We start from the raw sequence: 25,891 nt of genomic DNA on the forward strand, positions 1-25,891 counted from the left end.
ACCTAAATTTCCCATGTTACCTAATTCCATTAATACATAAAAGTTCTGGATCATCATGTCTAATATCAGCATTGCCAATAGCGAAGGAATTTATACAATATTTAATATCACAGTTTGTGCTCATCCATCAATATTATGAATATCAAGGGATCCGGATACATTTCCAACATTTGTATGAAGAATGGTATTTACATCAATGATTTACTGATGTAGCAAGTTTCGATGGCATTTTTTACTTAAACTTTTAATTGGGTTTGGTATCTAAATAATCTATTGTTGGGAAGCACATCAGTCTACTGAGTCCGCAAAAACAAAGGAAAGTACCCCTTTGGATCTCTTGTTTTTTTAATGTGTTTATCCTGTTGTTAAATTTAAAGTGCAGTTTATGGCAGTGAAGGTTGGAAGATCTCCATACACTTGTGTTTAGAATCAGACCACATTGGGTACATTTTTCATGTAGCATACCACTATTGATCAGTTATTAGTATGTACTGATATTTATGTGCAGGTAGCATACCACTATTGATCAGTTATTAGTATGTACTGATATTTATGTGCAGATAACCATCCCCTGATAGGTCCGTCAGGTAAGAAATATGAGGATTTTTTGCAATAGGCACCTAAAATCCAGGAAAAAGTTATGACTGATATCAAAACTAGAACAGATAATTGACAAAATTTACTCTATTTCCATAAACATCTTCCTATCTGGAAAACCCAACTGCACGTACAATTACGGCAAAAAGTGTTGGCAGCCTTAAAAATTATTCCAGAAAATGAAGCATTTCTCCAAGAAAATTATTGCAATTACACATTTTGTTAAACACATGTTTATTTCCTTTGTGTGCATTGGACAACACAAAAAAAAGAGAGAAAAGGCAAATTGACATAATTTCACATAAAACCTGAAAAATGGGCCAGACAAATTTGTTGACACCTTTCCAAAATTATGTGTAAACAACTTTGTTCCAAACATGGGATGCTTGTTCAAACATACCTGTGGAAAAAAACAGGTTTGGGCAATATGAAAATCACACCCGAAACAGATAAAAAAGAAGAGAAGTTGACTCTTTGCATTGTGTGTCTGTGTGTGCCACACTAAGCATGGTGAAAGAGGAGAAGAGATCTGTCTGAGGACTTGAAAAACAAAATTGGTGAAAAATATCAACAATCTTAAAGTTACAAGTCCATCTTCAGATATCTTGATGTTCCTTTGTCCACAGTCTACAACATAATCAAGACATTTACAATACATATGACACTGTAGCTAATCTCCCTAGACGTTGACACCAGAGAATATTTGATGAAAGGTTTGCAACGCAAGATAGTCTGGATAGTGGATAAGCAGCCCCAGTCATGTTCTAAAAGAAGTCAAGCTGTATTGCAGGCTCAGGATGTGTCAGTGTCAACATGACATGTTAATGAAATGAAATGCTATGGCAGGACACACAGGAGGACCCCATTACTGATACAGAGACAAAAAAAAGCTAGACTGCAGTTTGCCAAATCGTACATGAGTAAGTCAAAATCCATCTGGGAAAGCATCTTATGGACATATGAGACCGATATAAAGTTTTTTTGATAAAGCACATCAGTACCTACAATGAAATATGGTGGAGTTTTAAAGATGTTTTGGGGTTGTTTTGCTGCCTCTTGCACTGGGTGCCTTGGCTGTGTGAAAGGCATCATGAAATCTGAGGATTACCAAAGGATTTGGTGTTGTAATGTAGTGCACAGTGTCAGAAAGCTGGGTTTGCATCCTAGGTCATGGGTCTTCCAGCAGGCAATGACCCCAAACATACTTCAAACTTGTGGATGGTTATAGGAAGGGATTGCTTGCAGTTGTTTATTACAAAATTTGTGCAACCAAATATTAACTTAAAGGTGCCAACAATTTGGCCCAATTATTGGAGTTTTGTGTGAAATTATGTCCAATTTGTCTTTTTTCGCTGTTATTTATGTGTTGTTCTAATATACACAAAGGAAGCAAACGTGGATGACAAAATGTGCTACTGCAATCATTTTCTGAGAGAAATACTTCATTTTCTGGAACAATATCAAGGGTGCCAATTCTTTCAGCCATAACTCTATAGAGCTGAAAATGGAATCAAATCCCATCATATATAATCAGGAAAGTCAATTTCTGGGGCAAAGATCTTTCAAAATAAACAAGTTGGCATTAAACCTCATCTTCTAAACATAGGATTCCCACAAATAACCATATGTAGCCAAATAAGCAGCTAGCTGTCTGATCTGTATCCTGGATGCGCGTTACCCCCTATGATTCTAGCACCATATCTCACTATGAATTCCTTGAGCCTTTGCATACCTACAAAACACGGGCGGCTAATGCATTGAAACTGCTGAGTATTATGAAATGTTCTCTGCAGGAAATGTGGAATGACATTTTTAATTATCTCCCGAAGAGTAGGAGTAATTCATTAACCGCATGGTAATTCCTGGGAAACACTAACTCCTCCAGTCTTCATACCGAAAATTGTATCTTCTGAACACAGATGCCTGAAGATCTCGAAAATGATAGTTCAGATAAACATGTAGCGCTGCTTAGCCGTAAATTATATCATTCTATTTAGACATTTAGAAATGTTTTACATTTTGTTACAGGTGGAAAACAGTTGATAACAGTCAGTATACTAGAAGGGTATGTTCACAAACAGCATTTTTGCAGCATTTCTTTTTTTGCAGCCAAAACCTGCTTTCTTCACAGTAAATATTTACCAGCTTTTTTGTGGTGTGTTTATGACACCTTTTTTTTGCAGTTTTTTTCCAGTGTTTCTTCAGTTTATCTTTTCATCAAGAATGTGAAAGAAGTGACTTGCTGCAGATTTAAAATTAAATTACAGTTCTGAAATTGGGTCAGGAAAACTAAACATGTACGTGCATGAGATTCCTGAAAACTCATACGTATTGCTGGTACCGTAAAAAGCAGCTTTTTATTTGTATAAAAAGAGTAGCAAAAAAGCTGTAAAAATGGTGAATGTGAGTGATTACAGCCAAAAGCTATGCTGAAAAAATGAGTAAGAATGTTTAATTTCATCTAAGAAAAGTGATAGTGTCACAAGTTCTCTGTACATGTGCAAAGCATCTCACAGACCTGGAGATTCTCTGCGGAACTTGCATATCTACCACCTTGGTCACTATACTGGAGTCCAGGTTGGTTCTGGGAGGTGCTGGTTACTCAGCTGTTCCACCTTCTGGGTAATTGCTCAGGCTTCTTTACCGAGCATGCTCCTCCAGAACTCTGCCAGTTGTATTATTTTCTGGCTCTGTTGCTGCAAGTGTCTGTCTCCTTGTATAGTGACTGATCTTGGTACTCAACCTTGGACTGACCTCCTGACTTGCCTCTGTCTACTCCCCTCTGACTTCTCCTTTCCCATCTGGCTCCTGACCTCGGTTTTCTCTCCTGACTACTATGTTGTCTGATTCTTGTGTTCATACTTTCTTGCCTGGTTACCCGACCTCCAGCTTGACTTATGACCTCTCTCCTGTCTGATCCCTGTGTCCATGTCCTCTCGGCTCTGACCCCAGCCTGCCTGACTTCCCTCAGCCTCTAGGTATCCCCAGTGCCACCACAGCCTTATTACTGCATCTCTCGCTTCTTTGTGAGAGGGATGTTGTGAATATTTTTTTCAGGCAGTCAGATCCTCATAATGGGATTGTCTTACCAAGATATCTCCGAAATAAATCAATGCAGAGATTAAGTGATGGCTACTGATCTGTCTTTTTTTACTTCTGGTGCAGTTGTTATCCTCAAGTGAAGCCAGCTCTATACTTACATTTCTCAACTAAAATAGCTGCACAAATGTAACATTGCATGTTGGATGTTCATATTAATGGCTCCATGGTGGTAGCTGCATTTACATTGCTGTGACAAATAAAATGATGTTCTAACCAGAGTATCTCCCACTATGAAGTCTATATACCTTAATAGGGAATGTGGACAAGGGTTTATGCCATGGGACATCGTCTTAAGTTCCATCATGACAGCAACTTTTGAGTGGAAAGAACAACAGCATAATAGCCATCTTCACTTACATTGAGTGTGTTGAAGTTGCAGAAGCATGAAAATAGGCCAAATATCTAATAGAATAAACTGGCAATGTGTCTAACATTTAAAGATGGGAAAACCCGTTCAACCCCTTTCAACCACAGCTGGTTTCCTTTTCCACTCATTTTTTTATTATTTTTTTTTCAATAGCTTATAAACTGTGTTACCCATAGAGGTGGATATGGATATGAGCCTAGGACTATGACCAAAATGGTGCAAAAGGTCCCTATTTTTTTAGTGAGTGACACAGATGAGCTTCTTTGTACCCTTACTGTAAATGGAGGTTTCAAAATCTGCCAAGTTGAATTAATAGCGCTACATAAATGAATAAATATTATTATTGAGAGCGTTTTGCAAGACAAGCAAAGCTGTTTAAAAATGTGTAACTTGGTTTAAGAACAGTGCTTTGCAATAAGAGCAAATACTCACTGCACATTTCCAGTTCCATCCTTTCACCACGCTCTGACCCGCTCTATACATAACTTTCTGTACATATGTAATGCATACATTAATAATATGTACTTTCTTTCTGCTAACCAGTGCATCACATTGCTTGTACTGTAATCTAATTTCCTGTGCAGTATTCCTACCCCACATTTGGCTTGGTTCTGTCCTTATTTTGAGAATAGATTTGGGGGGTGTTTTTTTTGTGTATTGTACTAAAATATATTGTACTAGAATAAAGATGGTCATATACATAATTTTCTCTTAATAGTGTACCTTCCACATGCCAACAATTCTATTGTAAGCCAATATGCAGTTTAATTTGCTTTATATGTTTTTACTGTACTGTACAGTATTTTGTAGCAGTGTACTGTAATAATTTTATATGAATACAGTACATTATTTTGTATTACTGTAATATGTTTGTATAAATACAGTATATATTTTTGGGTTGTGGAACGAATTGTCTGCATTTCAATTATTTCCTATGGGAAATTGGCTTTGATATAAGAGTAACTTAGAGCACACTCTCGAAACCAATTATGCTTGAAATCCAAGGTTCCACTGTTTATTTCACATTCTCATTGACATAAAGGAGGTTTACAGGAGGTTTATTCCAATAGAGATAAAACAACTCTAGTCTAGACAATCCTCAAGACACAAAAGTTAATCCAAATTTTCTGCTTATCAAGTGTAAGACATATTGACTCTCAGAAGAAGTTTACCCAAAACATAGAGATCAGACAAAATTCATTGAGGAGTCAGTGCATATTCAAATCCCAAATATACAAACAAACATATGTGCCGCCCCTGCAGCGGCCGAACCGCTCGGATCCGGGGGTGGTTACTCGTGGCTCGAGGATCTGCGGACCCGGGGGCTAGGGGCCACTCTCAAATGTGAAGAAGGGGGAATTATTTACAGGGGAGATATAGTTCGCGACGCCACCCGTGGTGTGCGGTAACATGGAGTACCGCCGCTGCCGGTGGGAGTACCCGGGGTGATGGAATAGGGCAGCCAGATGATGTTACCCTCCACGGGTAGGGAAGGCCCTGGGACTCTGGATGGAAGGGGGGGTTGCAGGGGAGAGCAGACACGCTGGAAGCAGGGGATGATCAGGTACTCACTCAGAAGGAAAGCAGATGCTGACAATGTGGCAAGCCAAGTCTCTGGGTGCCGCTGCCCTCTTGGGGGAGCTCATCTGGGTAACCTTCCCCTGCAGTACTGCCTGATGGTCCGGAGCCTGCCTCCGTGCACAAATTTTAGTAATGTCCAAGTGGCCCGTAAGCTTGAAGCTGTCTGGGCCCCGCTCCCCACTTTTTGAGTGAAAGAGCTATGCTCTCAGGAGCTCATGCTTGGGATTTCAGTGGGCTGCTTTGGTTGGAAAGCCCTATCCCCCTCGTTGCGTATGTGCCCCTGATCTCTGAGCTTTGTGGGGACAGTACATAAAGGCCCTATCCTCCACTGGTTAATTGCCGGGTTGCTTGAAGTCTCTCCCCGAACTACGGTCCAGTACTCTGCCGTGCCTTAGGTTCAAGACTGGCTATTGTACTTGCTGCTGACTGTCCTCCGAGACTAAGGGCGGCTTTGCACGTTGCAACATCACACGTGCGATGTCGGTGGGGTCAAATCGAAAGTGACGCACATCCGGCGTCACTTTTGACATTGTTGTGTGTAAATTCTAGATGATACGATTAACGAGCGCAAAAGCGTCGTTATCGTATCATCGGTGCAGGCTCTGACTTTTTCATAATTACGCTGCCGCGACAGGTACGATGTTGTTCCTCGTTCCTGCGGCAGCACACATTGCTGTGTGTAAAGCCGCAGGAGCGAGGAACATCTCCTTACCTGCCGCCGGCGGCTATACGGAAGGAAGGCGGTGGGCGGGATGTTTACATCCTGCTCATCTCCGCCCCTCCGCCGTTATTGGCCGCCTGCCGTGTGACGTCGCTATGATGCCGCACGACCCGCCCCCTTAGGAAGGAGGTGGGTCGCCGGCCAGAGCGACGGTCGCAGGGCAGGTGAGTGCATGTGAAGCTGGCAAAGAGACATGCTAAACGTGTAGTTAGAACAGTAAGAGGAGATCCAGGAGAAGGCAAGGTCTTAGGCGACAAGAAAAGAGAGAATCTGTAGTATGAGGGAGTGATTAACTGTGTCGAAGGTAGAGGACAAGTATAGGAGTATAGAGAATTGTCTGTTAGCTTTGGTAGTAAGTAGTTAGTAATTTTGGTTAGGGAAGTTTCAATGAAGTGGTGGGGGTGAAAGCCAAATTTTAGGTTATCAACAAATGAGTTAGAGGAGAGTTCAAAAGAAACCTGAAGACCCACCTCTTCTGACAAGCCTACAACCTGCTGTAACCCTCAGTCTGATGCAGCGCCGCACAATCAGCTCTACCCTCACCTACGGTATCCTCACCTATCCCTTGTAGACTGTGAGCCCTCGCGGGCAGTCACCTCTATCCTCCTGGACCAGTCTGTGCCTTGTATTGTTTATGATTATTGTATTTGTCCCTATTATGTATACCCCTTTCACATGTAAAACACCATGGAATTGATGGCGCTATAATAATAATAAATAATAATTATAATAATAACAACAATGTGTTTGAGGAGTTTAGAGGCCAACAGAGCAGCGATATGGAGGAAATAGATGGCCTTAGAGATAGTATGGAGTGATAGTTTCTTCTGGATAGGTATGATTGTAGTTTGTTTTAAAGCACAAGGTAAGGAACCTAAAGTTAATGATAAGTTGAAAAGATGGGTTAGAGCCAGGAAAAGCGTCATGGTGAGGTTAGGGAAGAGGTGGGATTGGATGGGGTCAAGTCCACAAGTGCTGAGGAGAGAAGATGAGTAAGCTCCTCTTTATAGGGAATGTGAGATCTTGAACTTTGTTGTATATGGAAATTAACATTATATTAAATGTTGTGATTTTCAGCTTTTAAAAGAATTGTATTTCATAGAATTTATTGTTTTCAGTTGCTTCATTTACTTTCACTCAGTCCAAATTTTAATCAACTCTTTTTCTTTTTATTATATACTATCTATGAATGCTACAACAATCAGTGTTAGCCTTTGCTCATATGGTCGTAGATTGTCACATGCAAGATAATTGTGCTGATTATGCTAATGACACTCAGATAAAACTCTGATCAAAGTTTGATCAGAGTGTCAGCTTAGTGTGATCCTATTCTCTCAAATGAGACAATCATATCCCAGGTGAGAAGTGTGAGAACAAAACTTCATCTTCTTCATTCTGTGGAGAATGGACTGCACTTGGATGTCAACCGATTGCACTATGATGATTTCCATGCACCCATAGCCTTAAATGGGTGCTCTCCATGCGATTTACACTTCCAATTGCAGCATGCTGTACATTTTTTCTGATGTTGAAATATTATGAGAAAACATTCTCTGATCAGCACTGCCCCATAGACTAACATTGGTCAGAGTGCTATCCAATAAAACAGCGGATAACACTTGTCCCGGTAATATGTTCATGTGAGCACAACCTTAACATCATTCTCTACTTTCCTTATAGCTCGACTTCTGGCTTCCTGATTCAGCAATGCTTCTGGAACTAGGAAAGAGTGCTGACTTCCGAGCTGAATATGATACAGCTTATGACATTCAAGCTCTGTTTGTCCAAAGCGGCTTACCCTATGAGTAAGTACCATATTTTTTGCTTCATAAGATGCACCTGATTATAAGACACCCCCCCAAATTTGGTGAAGGAAAAGAGAATTTTTTTTTTTAATGTTAAATGGGGTCCATCATATAATGCCAGTACCCGTCTAACAAATCATATCGGGTATATGTCCCTCATAGCCCCCATCCTAAAATTAGCCCACCTTAATCTGGATATGGCCCCCTTATATTGAATATAGCCCCCTTGTGCTGGGACACGTCCCCCTGTGCTTATGCTGCCCATGGCCCCTATAGATGGCACACCTCCCCTGTGTTTGATATGGCCCCCATACTGCTGCCCATGGCCATAATAGATAGCACACTTCCCCTGTGTTTGATATGGCCCCCATACTGCTGCCCATGGCCCTAATAGATAGCACACTTCCCCTGTGTTTGATATGGCCCCCATACTGCTGCCCATGGCCCTAATAGATAGCACACTTCCCCTGTGTTTGATATGGCCCCCATACTGCTGCCCATGGCCCTAATAGATAGCACACTTCCCCTGTGTTTGATATGGCCCCCATACTGCTGCCCATGGCCCTAATAGATAGCACACTTCCCCTGTGTTTGATATGGCCCCCATACTACTGCCCATGGATGGCCACTATAGATGGCACATCTCCCCTGTGTTTGATATGGCCCCCATACTGCTGCCCATGGCCCTAATAGATAGCACACTTCCCCTGTGTTTGATATGGCCCCCATACTGCTGCCCATGGCCCTAATAGATAGCACACTTCCCCTGTGTTTGATATGGCCCCCATACTGCTGCCCATGGCCCTAATACTACTGCCCATGGATGGCCACTATAGATGGCACATCTCCCCTGTGTTTGATATGGCCCCATACTGCTGCCCATGGCCACTATAGATGGCACATCTCCCCTGTGTTAGATATGCCCCCATACTGCTGCCCATAATAAAATAAAACACTCTTTCCTTACCTTCTCAGCGCTGTCCCTCCTCGTGTCTCCCTCCTTGCAGTTGAGCTCCGACCTCCTCCACTTCCTGGTTCTTGCTGCCGGTCATGTGATCGGCACGGCAGAGTGATATCATCTCTGCGTGCCTTATCACAGACAGCAGCAGCAGGAGACCGGGAGATCAGCGCTGGAGGTAAGTAAAGCTTTTTTTATTTTACTATGGGCAGCAGTATGGGGGCCATATCTAACACAGGTGGGATCATGTGCGATCAAAGGGAGCACAGGCAGATATAATATGCCCCGCTGCCCCAGCCCATCAGCGCGATGCGGTTTCAGCAGCACGCTGATGGACAGCGGCTGCGCATATAATATGAGCGGGAGCAGGAGATCCAACGCTGCCACCCGCAGCTTACACCTGCCCCCAGCATCGCTCCAGAGCGGACCCAGCAGTATATATATATATGTATATATATATATATATATCTATATGTGTACACCCCCCCCCCCCCCCCCGTATAGTCGGTTTATAAGGCACACTCCCTTCTTTCCCCCAAAGTTTGGGGGAACAAAAGTGCATCTTATAAAGCGAAAAACACGGTATATTGGTTCCTTTCATTGATAGTCTATAGTAGATGTAAATGCTAGATGGGGAAAATTCCTACTATTTTTTTCATTATGATAAATCAGTTTTAGATTATGTTCTCTTAGAATTTTGTTTTGTGCTGTTCCTATGCTATTCTCCCTGGAGTTATATGAATGAATTAGAAATGGCCAGTTAAGGATGTCCAATTAGTGCGTACACTGGCAAACTATGATGACACAACCATATGATGAAGGGAATAGAATTTTTCATTTGAAATGAATTACCATTGTAGCAGATGGTGACATTTGATTTGTGTGGAAATGTAATGTTTTATCATGTGTAAGGAGGTGGACTCGGTGCTGGCGCATTCCTCTCTGTAGACATCAATCACTTTAATCTAAAGTATAATGTGTATTGTGAACTGGGATGTATAATGTGTTGTCCTGCACTGTGCTGTGAGGAAGCTGTGTTGTGCCAAGCAAAAGACAGTGGTTATGGTAAGAAATACAGTTAGAACTAGCCCATAGGGGAGGAGCTGGAGTATAGAAAAAGGGACAGTTTTTTATTAAAACTTCAGAAAGGGCCCATTGTGTGACTAGGGCAGACCTTGGGTCTCAGTTTCAGCAGAGCCACATGACTTGTGTGTCCTGCGGAGTCCGGGAACCATGATATCGAAAGAAAGAGACAGAGGTGACTGAGACACAGAGAACTCTGCCAGATACGGGTTGAACAACTGAGCGGGCAACTGAGTGACAAAGTGAGAGAGATCTGGAGGAAGGACGTTCAACAGTTTGGCCCTTAGTAGCTTATAGCTCACAACGTAATGGGCCAGGATGGTTTAGTACAACAGACGAAAAGAGTGTTCCGGGTGAAAGTTCTTGAAGCGTCAGGAGGCTGTAAGCTCTGTCGGAGCAATCACAAGTGCTGTATGAACGAAGGAGAAGACTGAAATTGGTGCTCCCAACAAATCCAGTAATGTAATCAAAACTTTTTTTTTTAATTTATTGAAAGATTGCAATTAGTACGCACAAGGGGCCATATTCATATCAATTGCAATGCTTTAAACTCATTAAAAGAGCCTTCTGCCGGTAAAAAAGATTTTTAAAAGTGTGCACTGCAGTGCTTATAGAACTAATGACTAATAGACATTCATTAGTGTTATAAGCACTACGGTGCACACTCACTTTTATTGTTTTTTTTCACCTGAAGAAGGCTCTTTTAGTGACTTCAAAAATGTTGTTTTCAATCCATATGCACATGGTTACTTGTGCCAACAAAGTGCAATCATAAATAATTTAAAAAAAAAAAATATTTTGATTAAATTGCTAGATTTCTTGGCAGTGCCAATTGTGGTCTTCTATTTCATTTTTAAATAAATGATGGTCTCTTTTGGTGAACTGTGCAACAACTGGTCCTGGCCAGCCTCAGACAATGGCAGCATGCAGCGTGCAAGGGCGTACTACCTCACTAGTGAGAGTCCATACACCCAGCAAGGACCTCAATCTTCATATAGCGTGCCAGGGTGCGCAGACTGCTTCCTTGCCCACAACTACCACCCTGTGCCACACTACACATGTAAGGAGAATAACATGAAGAGTTTCTGAGCCCTAGAGAAAAGTTTGTAACCTTGCCTTCCAGTGACCAAATGCCATATAAAGTACTATACTACTGTAAAGTATAATACTACTGTATATATATAAAGTCTCCCATATGGGACACAGAAACATTTTGCACCTCCTAAATCTTGAAAGTCCGAGTATGATGATTGTAATTCCTATGCCTTACTATGTTTATGCCCTTGGCAGTTTATCAATAATTAATCAAATACACATTTGCTGTGTTTCCATTCACGTGATCTAATAATATTGCATTTTGATTTTTTTGTAGGATCATGATTGATGATCTGCAGGTGGCTATGGAACGTCAACTGAATAGTAATATCCGCTCGGCCCATAGCTACGAGAAGTACAATGACCTTGAAACGGTATAACTACATATAATATGTCAAGAGTCACATTTTATGAGAAAGAATTTTATGAGGCATGGTATCTAAAACAGTCTCTCCTTCTCAGATTTATGCCTGGTCTGCTAATATTGCAGCCCAAAATCCAGACCTTGTCTCACGCTCACAAATTGGAACATCATATGAGGGTCGTCCCATCTACTTGCTGAAGGTACAGTACCCTAACCTATGAAATGTATCATTAGTGAAGTGAAGAGTTAACTTTACGGTTGACATGGCTTTGGTCACATGGAGTTGTTGAGATCACAGGGTGGATTTTAACTAATGCTGCACTCATATAGACATAATTAAAAGGCATTCACTAGCGGAGGTTCACTTCTATTTAGGACCCTTTCAAAGGTGAACAGGTGGGCACAAGTGAAGTTAGTAAATTGCTCAATGTGCCAGGCAGTGGGCCATAGGAGGTTCCCACTCCTCTCCCTGACAAACATTTAGAGAATCCATTTAGTTTAATATGGAAGTGTACAATATTACCTAAGGTAGAGTACCAAAAGACCCCAGAGGTCATCAAACATTGTTAGCACAATAATGAATTACATTAAAATGGTTGTTCCACTAAACAGCAGACATCTGTGAATAGTAGTCCCATTGAATGGGAGTGACATTTCATCAATAGTACTCTAACATTTCCTGGCAGTAAGTGGATAAAACAGCTATATGATGTTACAACACTCATACCATTACATAAAATGGGAATGGAAAATCACAGCCACCAGCCCAACAAGTCGAGGAGACAAGGAGAATTTTAATGATATTTTTTTTTGTTTCAAATGTCTTGTAAATATTCAGTCCTTGGACAGTGGTTATGTGCCGCCCCCGTGCCAGCAGCCAGCGCTGCTTGGATCCGGACCCGCTACGTGGCTCGAGGGATCCTCTGGACCCGGGGGTCACGTGGACACGTCGAATAAAAAGGGGATGTAGTTGTACAGCCTTGACCGTATTAGGTTCGTGACGCCACCCACGGTGTGTGGTGAAGTGGGACACCACCGCTGCTGTTGTTGGATACCCGGGGGAGATGTAATGGCAGCTGGATGTTAACCCCTCCGTGGGTAGGGATGGTTGACCCGGGGCCCAGTGTCTCGGCAGGGTATGGCGATGGGAGGGACCTGCGCGCCCGGACGTAGAAGGGGATCTTTGGTTACTCACAAGCAAATGAATCACATGAGTCTTTTGGTAAACCAAGGTTCTAGTGGCCGGCCACCACGACCGGTTGTACTCTGGTCCCCCACCCAGGCTGGTGGTCGCTGTCTCTTCCTCTGCACTGGCTGTGGATGTGTGTTTGGACTTCCCGGTATGGAACACGGGAGTCCGCTCCCGGCTTTCTGTGTGCCGGTGGAGCCGTGCCCGCTGACGCTGACCCGTGGGATCTATGGGCCCTGGCAGTTGCCCTTTTCCTATCTGTGGGTGGTTGTCTGCTTTTGGGACTTTGGTTGGGACAGGACCTGTAATCCTGCCCTCAATCAGTTGATTAGCTAGGCCATTGGTTCCGGTCCTGGCTTCAGGGTCCGAGTACCCACTCTGTGCACGGTTTCCGGTCGGGTCTCCGGTGTCGGTACCAGCGGGCTCCAACCCTGCTCTGGTCCTCCTCGGATCTGCCTAGCCATCTTCCCGTCTGCTGCTGATGGAGACCACCATCTGCCACCTAGCCAAGGCACCAGAATTCCGACCCTGGCACCGTTCAACTTGAACTTCTCTGCTGGAGCTACACTTAGCTCCAGCCCATACTCCTCTCAACTTGAACTACAGACTAGACTATTTGTTTTCCCGCCCCGGGTTGTCTAGACCCCTAGGTGGGCGTTCCCTAACCACCTGGTCCCACCCACTGTTGTGCCTGTCTTGCCCTGAGGGAGGGTGACTAGGGTTTCAGGTCGGCTGTATGTAACCTAGGTGAGGGATGATGTTATGCGGGGCCTATGTGTGACTACCTGGTTTTGCCAGGGTATCACAGTTACATAATCCTGATCAAAGAGTCAAGTGTCAACAGCTGAGTAGCCACAAGGAGTCCAGGTATCCCATGTTACTAATGAATAAAGGCTCCCATAAACGTGAGATAAAGGTCATACTACTCACTGATTTTGGAAGGATCAATTCACCTTCTAACGTATTCTTCAGCCTTCTGACTGTCCTTTTTCAAATGATGTTGGGAGAAGATAAGATTCAGGTGGTTAGAATGTAATCACCTAATCCTTTAGTTAGGGGTAAGGATAAAACTATGACATATAATTCTGGCAGCAGCTTTCTCACCCAATCTGAACATTACTGCATATGGGAGATTGATGAGAGACAGCTGACAGCTTAACTGACTCCTGTGTGCAGGTAACTATGGCATAGTAGCAAACAGTATTGTTTTCTTTTTTTATATTTACCAATGGATCATATTTCTCATATGCCACTCCAATCTAGAAGTCTTCGGAGCTTAAAAAGGCATAGTGAGATTCACTGAAATCAGAGAGCCACCCTTCGGCAAATATTTCATCTTATTTCGGAATCACTATGTTAAAGGGGTGGTCGGGGGCCTAGTTAATTGCGACAGAGCCTGCTGATCCAGTGTTCTTCCTCTGCATCCCAAATGCCACTTTAGTGCAATACAGAAAAAAGAATACTTTTTCTTCAGGTGTCACAAGCACTGACACTGTCACGGGTTCTTTCAGCCAAGCTTCTTTACTTGTCAACTTCAACAGGTTTTGATCTTGCCTGAGGCGGGCACATTCTTGTTTCCCAAAGGGGTTACTGTCGCGGGCAGGGAGGACGCCACTGCGCTGCGCTCGCGAACGCTCGGGTCCGGCGCTGCTGCGATGGCTGCTCGGTGGCTCGAGCGGTGGGCGGATCCGGGGACTCGAGTGGCGCTCCTCGCCCGTGAGTGAAAGGGGTGGTTGGTTTGGGGAATTTAGTCCGTGACGCCACCCACGGGTCGTGGTGAAGATAGGCACCACCGCTGCTGATGACGGGGATCCCGGGAGCGATGGTAAGGAGCAGCTGGGATGTTGTTTTCCCCCTCCGTGGGTAAGGGTCGGTGGTCCCAGGGCCCGATGATGTTGTGACGGGGAGGCAGGGCTGGTGAGGTGCAGGGTTGCAGGGACAGCGCGGCGTGGTGCCGGATGGCACGGGTGTACTCACTCAGCAAGAAAGGTACAAAGTCCTCGGTAAACCAAACGGCTGGATGGATGGGTCCCGCAGCCGGCTGCAGTGTTTCTCCCCGGACAGGTGATGGTGGCTGTCTTTCCCTGCACCTTGATGTTCTCCTTCTGACTACTATGGATTCCCAACAGTAGTCCGCTCCCCGGTGTATGGGTACCGGAGGAGCCCGTTTGCCCGCAGGCGCTGGCCCTTGGGTCTCTAGCCTTAGGCGGTAGCTGTATACCCTCACAGTGTGGGCTGTTGCCTTCAATCGGGACTTTTGCTGTTGTGAAACCCCTGGGGTTCCAGTCACATTCGGATCTGACTATTGTCGGTGGCTCCAAGCCTGGTCGGGGTCCGATGGCCCTACCTGTGTGTGCTGGCTTCACTTCACTCCCCAGTCGGAACCGGCTGGCCGTCACCCGTCCCCGCTCCTATGGTTCCGCGTTGCTTCACCACTCCTGCAGACAGCCACCACTGTCTGCCAACCTTGCTGTCAGTGCCTGGGCCACAAACCCAGACACCCAAGTGTTTACTCCTCTCTTTTCCACCTCCTGAACTAAACTGTCACTTTTCCCGCCTCCAGGCCTGTGAACTCCTCGGTGGGTGGGGCCAACTGCTTGGCTCCGCCCCACCTAGTGTAGACATCAGACACTGGAGGGAGGCAACAAGGGTTTTTGTTTGGCTGGTGTCCCTATCTAATGGGGGTGGGGGTGTTCGTATGTTATCTGTGATGACCTGGCTAGGCCAGGGCGCCACATTACCATTAGCAACGGATAATTAATACATTTTGCCGGTCTGCCTCTTCCCTGGTACTCGGGCTCCCATTGTGGTCCCAAAGCTCCTCATCCTCTCCTTCAGTTTCATTGTTTATGGCAGAAACAACAGTCTTTCCGGCCAGTCATGCACAACTCTCTTCTCAAGAGCCCACTGACCTTCCACTAACTAAGGGGGTTTGTTAGGTATCCGCCAGGGAATGGCCACAACCCAGGCCACACTACGTGTTCGGCACCTGGATTCGACCCAGAAGGCCACGCCAAATTAAAGTTATTGGGGTTTTTTCTCCACCATGTCTCTCACAGATGCAGCCTCTTCCTCTCCCTCAGGGACTCTCCTCACACCAACTGACTTCTAACCATTATTTTTCAAACTAAGCCCCTCCCCTTCACTAGCTCCCTCCAGCCCGGGAGCACCAGGGAAGCAGTTTATGTGACGCCTTGGACTAGCCAGGTAGTCACAAACACAACATCACACACACACCCTCCCCTGGTTAGGCAACAACAGTCAAACAAAATCCTTGTTGCCTCCTCCAGGGTCTGATGTCCACACCAGGTGGGGCGAAGCCAGGCGGTTGGCCCCACCCAGCGAGGAGTTCACAGGCCTGGAGGCAGAAAAAAGGAGTGAGTTCAGTTTAAGTTTGGAGATGAAAGTGACAGGAGAGAAACTGTTGGTGTCTGGGTGGGAGCCCAGGCACGTACAGCAAAGTCGGCAGACGGTGGTGGCCGTCTGCAGGAAGTGGTGCAAGTCAGCGGAACCGTAGGACCGGGGACGGGCGGTGGCCCACTGGTGCCAAGTCGGGGAGTAGATCTGTACCAAGCACAAAGGCAGGGCCATCAGACCCCGACCAGGCTAGGAGACACCGAAAACGGTCAAAACCGATAATGACCGGGACCCCAGTGATTCCCTCACACTCAAGACCCGACAGAAGGCAACAGTCCACACAGTGAGGATAAAAAGCCACCGCCTTAGGCTAGAGATCCAAGGGCCAGCGCCTTCGGGCAAAAGGGGCTCCTTCGGTACATACACGCCGGGGAGCGGACTACCAGTGGGAAACCATCGGAGTCAATACATACACAGCGGTGCAGGGAAAGACAGCCACCACCAACCTGTCTGGGGAGAGCAAAGACACTGCAGCCGGCTGCGGGACCCGTCCATCCAGCCGTTTGGTTTACCAGAGACTCTGTGAATCTGTGCCTGAGTGAGTACAACAGTGCCATCTGGCACCGCGCCGCGCTGCCCCCGCAACCCTGCACCCCAGCTACCCTGCCTCCCCGTACCACCACCGGGCCCCGGGATCACCAACCCCTACCCACGGAGGGGGAACTAACACCTAGCTGCTCCCCGCCATCGTTCCCGGGAATCCCGTCACGAGCAGCGGTGGTGTCAACTATCACCACGACCCGTGGGTGGCGTCACAAACTATCTCCTAAAAACCACCCAACACCCCTTTTCACTCGGGGGCGAGGAGCGCTGCTCGAGTCCCCGGGTCCGGCTCACCACTTGAGCCACCGAGCAGCAGCAGCCCCGGACCCGAGAGTAGCGAGCGTGGCCCCTCCACCCGCTACATTTACACATTGTGGCCACCTAGTGGCCGTTTAAACATATTACACCATAACATAAACTTTAAATATTGCATTTCATACACAGCAGATTTTCAGGTCTGGGGCAGCCGAGCCTTACACCCCCTTACAACTATGTGAATTATGAATGTCATATAGGATAATTGCACAATACGGATGATATCTGTTAGATGTAATTTTCCTTTAGAGTTGTTTAAATATGAGTGATACTCTAGAAGCAATAAATAGTATATTATACTGTGATTAAACATTAAAGGGAATCTGTCAGCAGATTTTTGCTACCTCATCTGAGAGCATCATGATGTACAGTAGGTATAGAGATCCTGAATATAACAATTTATCACTTAGATTACTGGGTGCAGTTGTTCTTACACAATCAGAATTTTTAGATTTAGCCAAGCAGCAGAGCTGAGAAAGGTGCCTCCATCCACAACAGCCTCTCTGTATACAATATCCAAAGACAGTGATCTGCTAATCACAGCAGGGGGCATGCAGGACTGCCATGCATGAGACAATGCAATCCAGTAATGATAAAGTCCTGAAGCTAAAACCAACATTGCAGGAAAACAAGAGCTTGGACCTCAACAAGAGAAGCATTCCTGAATTCTATGTTTTAACCCTTACAGTATGCTGTCTTCAGATTACATAACAAAACCCTGGTAACTAATGATGGGGGAATAGTAACTATTCATGTTCAGATAATGCTTATCAAATACCGAGTACTATTCCAGCATTCGTCTCAACAAGAAAAAAGCTCAGGTTCCCCATTGACTTACAGTATATTCGGTGTGTTATTTGTAATGAATCCTGGAACAGTACTTTGGGATTCGTTATGAATAATGCAAACACAAATAGGTACTATTTGCCCATCACTACTGGTGGCAGATTATAACTCTGTCACTATGTTTTTCTTATCTAAACTAAGAGCATCGTAATGTAGAGGAAGAGACTCAGATTTCAGTGATGTGTCACTACTTTGCTGCTTGTTGTTATTTCAAAAAAATAAAAATAAAATTATTAGCAGCATCACTAGAGGATTAATTGTCTGGTGCAAATAGACCTCCTGCTGTGTGTAACCCCACCCCCACTACTGATTGACATCTTTCTGCCTATTTACCGTGTACAGAGAAAGCTGCAAATCAGTGGTGTTATTTGGGGTTGTACAGAACTCATCATTCAAAAACCTGCAATAACTGCAGCAGAGACAACAGTGATTTTATCAAAACTGCCCCAAGCAGCCCAGTAACATACCGAACATTGCTGGAATCAGGGTCTCTGACGCTTTCACTAAGTCATGCTTCTTTCAGATACTATAACAAAAACCTGATGACTAAAGATGAGCAGATCGATCTGTCGAAGACTAGAAGAGTTAAATTTTCTGAAAATTGTGGTTTCACACAAATTCAAAATTTGATTCCTGGTTCCCAAAAAAAAAAAATTGTCTCACACCATTTGCCACAATTCTAAAGCATGAGAGAGTATACTAATGTCATTTTTCATTGCCACATGGGTCTAACCATAATCAGATCACAGATCAGCGGTTCCCAGAGGATCACAGTTTGTACAGCAGGATCGATATCCATCTCCAGAGTCACTGGGAAAATATCTCTCTCCTGTTGAGTGTAAGCTCTGATGGTCCGCGGGGTCCACTCGCTTTTTCCCTCCCATGTAGATTGTAAGCTCTTATAGTTGGCTGGGTTCACTCTCTCTCCTCTCCCACAAGTGTATTTTCTGAGCAGTTGCAAGCATTCCAGTAATGATATTTGAGCAAATTTTTCATCGCAGATAACATTTGGGAAGGAAAAGTAGGCAGAACTGACAAACTCAAAGTTCCACTCATCTATAGTATACTGGTAACATATTCCCTCTAATCATCTAGGTGTCAAGGTTAAAATTATCCAAAGCCATAGGCATTGACTCTACGATTCAATTATTTCAGGTTGGGAATCCTGGTGCAAACAAAAATGCCGTATTTATTGATTGTGGATTTCATGCGAGAGAATGGGTCACGCCTGCATTCTGCCAGTGGTTTGTCAAGGAGGTACAGTATGCTGGTCATCTTATAAGCTAAGGCATGACATATACAGTATTCACTATAAGTATATAAATCAATTAAAGAGAATAATGTTATAATGCCATTATCAAAAATACTCCCTATACTCAAGTGTTTGGCTATAACTCGCAGTTCTTTGGGGAATTTTAGTATTGGAGTGCTATTTAACAGCATTGCCTAGTGTATTCATTACTTCTCTTAAATTACAGGCTGTGAGTTCTTATGGTTCGGATGCTGAATTTACCAATCTGCTCGACAAACTGGATTTTTATGTTCTTCCAGTCTTAAACGTTGATGGTTATGCATACACCTGGACAAATGTGAGTAATCCAGTGCCTTGAAAAAGTATTCATACCCCATTAACTTTTTCACATTGTTTTACAATACACCCCTAAACTTAAACTTAAATGTATTTTATTGAGATTTTATGTGATTTACAAACACAAAGAAGAAAGTATTTGTAAAGTGTAAAGAAAATGATGAGAAAAAGGCATTCGATCCAGTTTCCAAAGATGTAATAGTTGAAAATAACAAAAATATTTATTGACAGTAGCATACAAAAGGCAACAGGCCATGATATATGGTTTTCTAAATATTTTAAAACTCTAAATCTAAAAATCGTGATGTGCATTTGTATTCAGCCCCCCGAGTCAATACTTTATAGGACCACCTTTCGCTGCAAATACTACTGCTAGTCTTTGGGATATGTTTCCACCAGCTTTGCACATCTACAGACTGAACCTTTTGCCCATTCTTCTCTGTTAAATAGCTCTAAGTCTGTGAGATTAGATGGAGAACATCTGTAAACCGCAATATCATTTGATCTGGACCACCCCATTGTACCTCTGGCAGTATGTTTAAGGTCATTGTCCTACTAAAAGGTGAACCTATGAGTCTCAAGAATTTTGCAGTCTTTACAGGTTTTTCTCTGGGATTGCCCTGTATTTACTGCCACCATCTTCCCAACAACTCTGAACAACTTCCCTATATGTGCTGAAGAAAACATCCCAATATGATGATGCTGCCACCACCATGTATGATGGTGGGAATGGTGTTTTCAGGGTGATATCCAGTGTTAGTTTTCTGCCACACATTGTATTTTGTATTTAGCCCAAAAAGTTCTACTTTGGTCTCATCTGAGCACCTTCTTCCACACGGTTCCTGTGTCTCATACATGGCTTTAAACTGAAAATGGGACTTCTTATAGCTTGCTTTCAAAAATGTCCTTATTCTTACCCCTCTTCCGTAAATGCCAGATTTGTGAGCATTCGACTAATAGTTGTCCTGTTGACAGATTCCCCCACCTGAGCTGTAGATCTCTGCAGCTTCTCCAGAGTGACTATAGATCTCTTTGCTGTTTCTCTAATTAGCGCTTTCCTTACTTGGAAAGTCAGTTTAGGTGGATGGCCATGTCTTGTTTGGTTTTCAGTTGTGTCATACTCCTGTTTTAGGATGATGGATTGAACAGTGCTTCGTTCAAAGCTTAGGCCACTTTTAAAAAAAAAAAAACTAACCCTGCTTCAGTCTTCTCCCCAACTTTAGGCCTGACCTGTCTAGTGTGTTCCTTGGTTTTTATAATGCTGTTTGATCCTTAATGTTCTCCAGCAATCCTCTAAGGCCTAACAGCTATAGTTAACTGAGTATAAATTACACACAATTGGGCTCAACTTACTAACTTGGTGACTTCTATAAGCAATTGGTCTCTCAGGATTTTATTTAAGGGATGCATTCAAAAGCACATCATTTTGAAATTTATATTTTTAAAATATTTAGAAAACCATGTATCATTTTCTTTACATTTCACAAATACGTGCTACTTCATGTTGGTATATCACACTAAATCTTAATAAAATACATTTCATTTTGTGGGTGAAACATGAAAAAATGTGGAAACGTTCACTGTGTATAAATACTTTATTAAGGTACTGTGTATGTCAAATCTTTTTTCAATTAACCATTTGTTATTTAGTACTGTATGAAGTAATTAAACATTTTTACAGGATCGTATGTGGAGAAAAACCCGTTCTCCGACCAAAAATTCCAAATGCATTGGTACCGATCCAAACCGAAACTTTGATGCAGGATGATGCAGTGAGTTGACAATATTCATAGAGTTTACTGCTAAATCATTGTACTGAATATAGTAAAGCCTATCTATCTAAGGCCTGTTTCACATGTCAGTGATTCTGGTACGTATGTGCTAGTTTTTATACGTACCAAAATCACGGACATACGCAGACCCATTATAATCAAAGGATCTGTGCACACATCAGTGATTTTTAACTGACCATGTCTCCGTGCGGCATAAACGCGTGAACGTGATGTCCATATGGAGACATGTCCATTTTTTTCTGGCATCACTGATGTCCCACGGACCACACTATGGTGTGATCCATGAAACACATACCAGAAAAAAAAAAACATTGAAAATAAAAAGCATTTTATAAATACCTTCTCCAGTGACGGTCTGTTCAGCCTCTGCTCTCTCCTGCTTCCTGGCCAACTCATTACTGTCGTGCATATTCATAAATGCCCGACACAGTCGACCCAGAAGTAGATGCAGAGGTCAGAGAACGGCGGCCGGCTGCAGCACCGCGGGACTCTTCAGTGAGTTTATGTCCACGTGCAATCGCGGAGCACGGAGCACGCATCACGGATTGCACATGGACAACATCACGGAGGGACATTTGCAGTTTTAACATGTCAGTGAAAAACGACGTGTTAAACAGGCTTTACTGAGTTAATAAACTATCGGCCTTGAATTGAACTGAACGAAGCTGCCTACATGGCTATTGCCCATAAATGCAAGGCATTCTATAAATTGGCAAAATAGTTGAAAGCTACATCGTAAGGAAGGTAGAAATTACTCATTATATAAGTTAAAAAAATCTTAATAAAAGATGCAATACAATCACAAGTAAAACCTGAGAAACTCACCACAGGCCATAATAAAAATTATACTTATAGGAATAAATGATAAAGAAAGGGATTGTCCAATCGGGGTAAGCTCTGTTCATATGTTCTACTGGGGTGATTCTTTCCATGAACCGGAGAAGAAGGCCATTGACAGGTAGCATCAGGCAGACGCAAGTCCTCTATGTAGTGTATTGCATGTGGTGCCAATCATCTAAATAGACGCTTTGTAATAAATGTTTTCTCTTGCAGTGGTCACATCATTTTCCCAGCAAAATGTGCTGTTTGTCAGGGTCTGAGGAGGCAGATCGTGGAGTAACCAACTGATTAGTGCTTCAGCACTCAGATTAAAGGGGTAGTGGGAAATAAGAGTGTATGACTCAATATGAGCTAGAATTAGGGAGCTCATATCTTGCAGAACATTTAATATATCTTTTGAGCCTCACTTTTTTTTTCCTGAAGAAGAAGAAAGTGTTCTCCGAAACGCGTTGAAAAATAAACCACTTGTAAGTCATCTGGATTCGTCTATATGCCAGCGCAGCGATTAACCCATTCTCCACTGATAACCTTGAGCCTCACTCTGAAAGAGGAGTAGCTTAGTTAGAAAGGATCATTCTTTCGGATGTAAATGGAATAGTGTATGATGGACCACACTGAGTGTTACGGGGGGACCGGCAGATTAGGACCAGGGGGTATATATCCTAATCGCCAGTCGGGGCCCACCGTGCTCCAGATGACAATGGAGCTGCTGGCACCTGAGGGTTAGGCGGAGACTATAGAGCTGGATGGCTCTGAGATAACCCAGGAACTTTGGGAACCGGTCACGTGTGTTGGGACACGTCAGACCGGACGACAACCCGATTAGCGTTTTGGTGCACCTAGCGCTACACCAACCACGTGTGCAGGAAACACGTCAGGCCGGGTGGTAACCAGGTAGCGTTGACCGGAAGACCGCCACGAAAGCGCCCTGTCGGCCATGTGTGTAGGACACGTCAGGCCGAGCGGTCCTCCGATTAGCGTTTCTGGCCACCTCTCGACTGGCCACGTGTGTGTAGGACACGTCAGGCCAGATGGGTACACCAGTAGCGTTGACCGGGAAGCCGAGGAAAATAAGGAACACCCTGTTAACTCCACAGGGGTCCTGGAGTACGCTGTCCGTGCGCGTAGGGGGCACAACCGGACAGGTGGCGCAGCACGTGCGTTGTCCGTGTGCGTAGGGAGCACAATCGGACAGGTGGCGCAGCAGGTGCGTTGTCCGTGTGCGTAGGGGGCACAATCAGACAGGTGGCGCAACAGGTGCGTTGTCCGTGTGCGTAGGGGGCACAATCGGACAGGAAGCACAGCAGCCGCAGCCCAGTTAATGCCACTGGGCTGCTATAGCAAGGCTGGAACGGCAGGAGGGAAGCACGGCGCCTGACCCTGATGTGCCGAGCCACGAATCTTGGCGTGACAGGCACCGTTCGCCTAACCCTACCTACCACTTCCCAACATAGGCTTATGCCGCAATGAGGCTCTAACATGGAGGTGTGCTCTGACTGAGCAAATGTGAAGACTGCGCACCTCCATGTTGTCTCCAGCCCCTTTTATAACCTGGGTCCAGGGTGGAACCACCAAGGTCCAATAGCAGAGTGTCATGTCATCAGTGACGTCACATGCGACCTATCCGGAACCGCCACGTCATTGGTGACCTCATGGCAGCCACGCCCCAAACACTTCACCAGTCATCGTCTGACGACCAATACTGAGGTGCCAGATCATAGGGGCGGGCCTCTGCGAGCCAGTCTGGAGTTGCCACGTCATCAGGACACCTGACACCCTCTGCCCTATCAGGGCCTGCCACCTCACGGACATGCTCAGTGAGGTCCTTACCGGACCTAGCCTCTGGTGCACTAAGTGCCTGAGCATGCCCAGTAGCCTGAGCAACAGGCTCAGAAAGCAGACTATCAGTTTGAGCATGCTCAGTAGGCACATCCCAGAACTTAGACACAGCACGAAGTCCAAGTACCTGTGCAAAGAGGCTGTTAGGGTTAATTGTGGGAGCATGCTCAGTAGCCTGAACTGAGGACTAAGTCTCAGACATAACACAATCAGGCTGAGCATGCTCACTAGGCAAAACACCGGGCTTAAACTCTGGCTGGGGTAAATCGGCGCACGCATGCGCACTAGCCGCCCCCCCACACTTAGACGTGGTGGAAGGAACAGCCAACTGGATGACCCGAGGCACGGCCAAGAATGGCAGCCGGCGCCTGGGCGCAACAGGAACCGCAGCAGGCTGCTTGCGGCTATGGCGGCGCCGGTTCGTAACACTGAGTTTTTGTATAGTTTTTGACACTGTATTTTGGCTGCTCAAAAAATGCAGTGTTTTTTACCTCCAGCAAAGTGGACGGGATTTACTGTATTTTAGGTTTTATACGATGCACTGGATTATAAGACGCACACTAAGTTTAGAGGAAGAATATAGGAAAAAATGTTTTAATGTTAAAATGGGGGTCCGTCTTATAATCCTAGTGTATCTTACAATAGCTCGCCAGGGGGGAGCGGCAGTGATGGAGCGGCTCAGGAGGGTCACAGGAGGCAGGGTCGAAGATGCTGCGGGCTTGGAGGAGGGGGTGTCACTGCTCAGGTGGGTCAATGGACAGAGGGCCGCGATGCTATGTGCTCGGAGGAGAGAGTATTGCAGCTCAGAAGGTAAGTGATACTGCAGGCTCGGGGGTATCACGGCACCGGCATTGGTGGGCAGCATTGATCTGCCAGTGCACTGTGGGCTCCATTGATCTGCTAACAGTTTACGTGATGGACCTCAACAAAATAGCCATGGAGGTGGCGCATGCAAAGATTGGCCTCTGTGGCCATTTTCTTGAAGTCCATTACATCAACCGCCGTCAGTTCAATGGAGCCCACAGCGCGATGAAAGATCAATGACACTCGCCATCGCGGTACCCCTGGACCCAGAGTTATCACCGACCCTCTGTCCTGTGACCCTCCTGAGCCACTCCAGTGCAGTGCACTCCCACCATCTCCTGACTCCTCAGTATCACCGACCCTGCACCACCACCGCTGCCCCAGTAAGGCATATCCAGATTATAAGACACATCCCTCAGTTTTGCTTGCCAGTATGCTAAGTTTTAAGTGTAGATTTCCGACATAGAATTGTATTAGAATATATGCGCTGGTAAGAAAATGTCCATGAATTATTAGTGTGTTTCAATTGTGGAAACACACAAAAAACAAATGCATTCCACACATACAGTAACTGTATCAATAAAGTTTTGTAAAAGTCAAATACCAGGGAGTTTCAAACACAAAGCATGTGTGACGTAACAAAAAGAGATAAACTGCACAGTAAAAACGCTATAAAAACGCGTGTAAAAAAAAACACACTCAAAAATGCAATGGAAAAACCACAAGTAACCACAATTACTCACCAAAAGCTCATTCTGGGACGAAGCCTTAAGTGGTCTAAACTATATAACAAGAAGATGGTGGAAAATAAGATAAAGCATCTAAATGAGTCAAGTTTATCATACTGCATAGGCCGCTGGGAAGAAATTTGCTCAATCAGTCTAATCCTAAATTGTAAAAATTTATGACAGTATTAATAAATTTGTCCTAATTTAAATTTTTCACAGTAATAATCACTCATCATAAAAAAATCTAGTAATGGAACATGTATAGTATTCCAAACTCAAATACATTATTGCATTTGCATCTTTTATTGTCTAGTTT

At 44.5% G+C, this 25,891-nt stretch overlaps 1 pseudogene; it reads left to right on the forward strand.

The window, feature by feature from the left end:
* LOC142295518 (carboxypeptidase B-like) overlaps positions 1–25,891 on the forward strand; it is a 55,429-nt pseudogene that overhangs the window by 16,491 nt on the left and 13,047 nt on the right.

Source organism: Anomaloglossus baeobatrachus, chromosome 3 (genome assembly GCF_048569485.1).
Source record: "Anomaloglossus baeobatrachus isolate aAnoBae1 chromosome 3, aAnoBae1.hap1, whole genome shotgun sequence".
NCBI lineage: Eukaryota > Metazoa > Chordata > Amphibia > Anura > Aromobatidae > Anomaloglossus > Anomaloglossus baeobatrachus.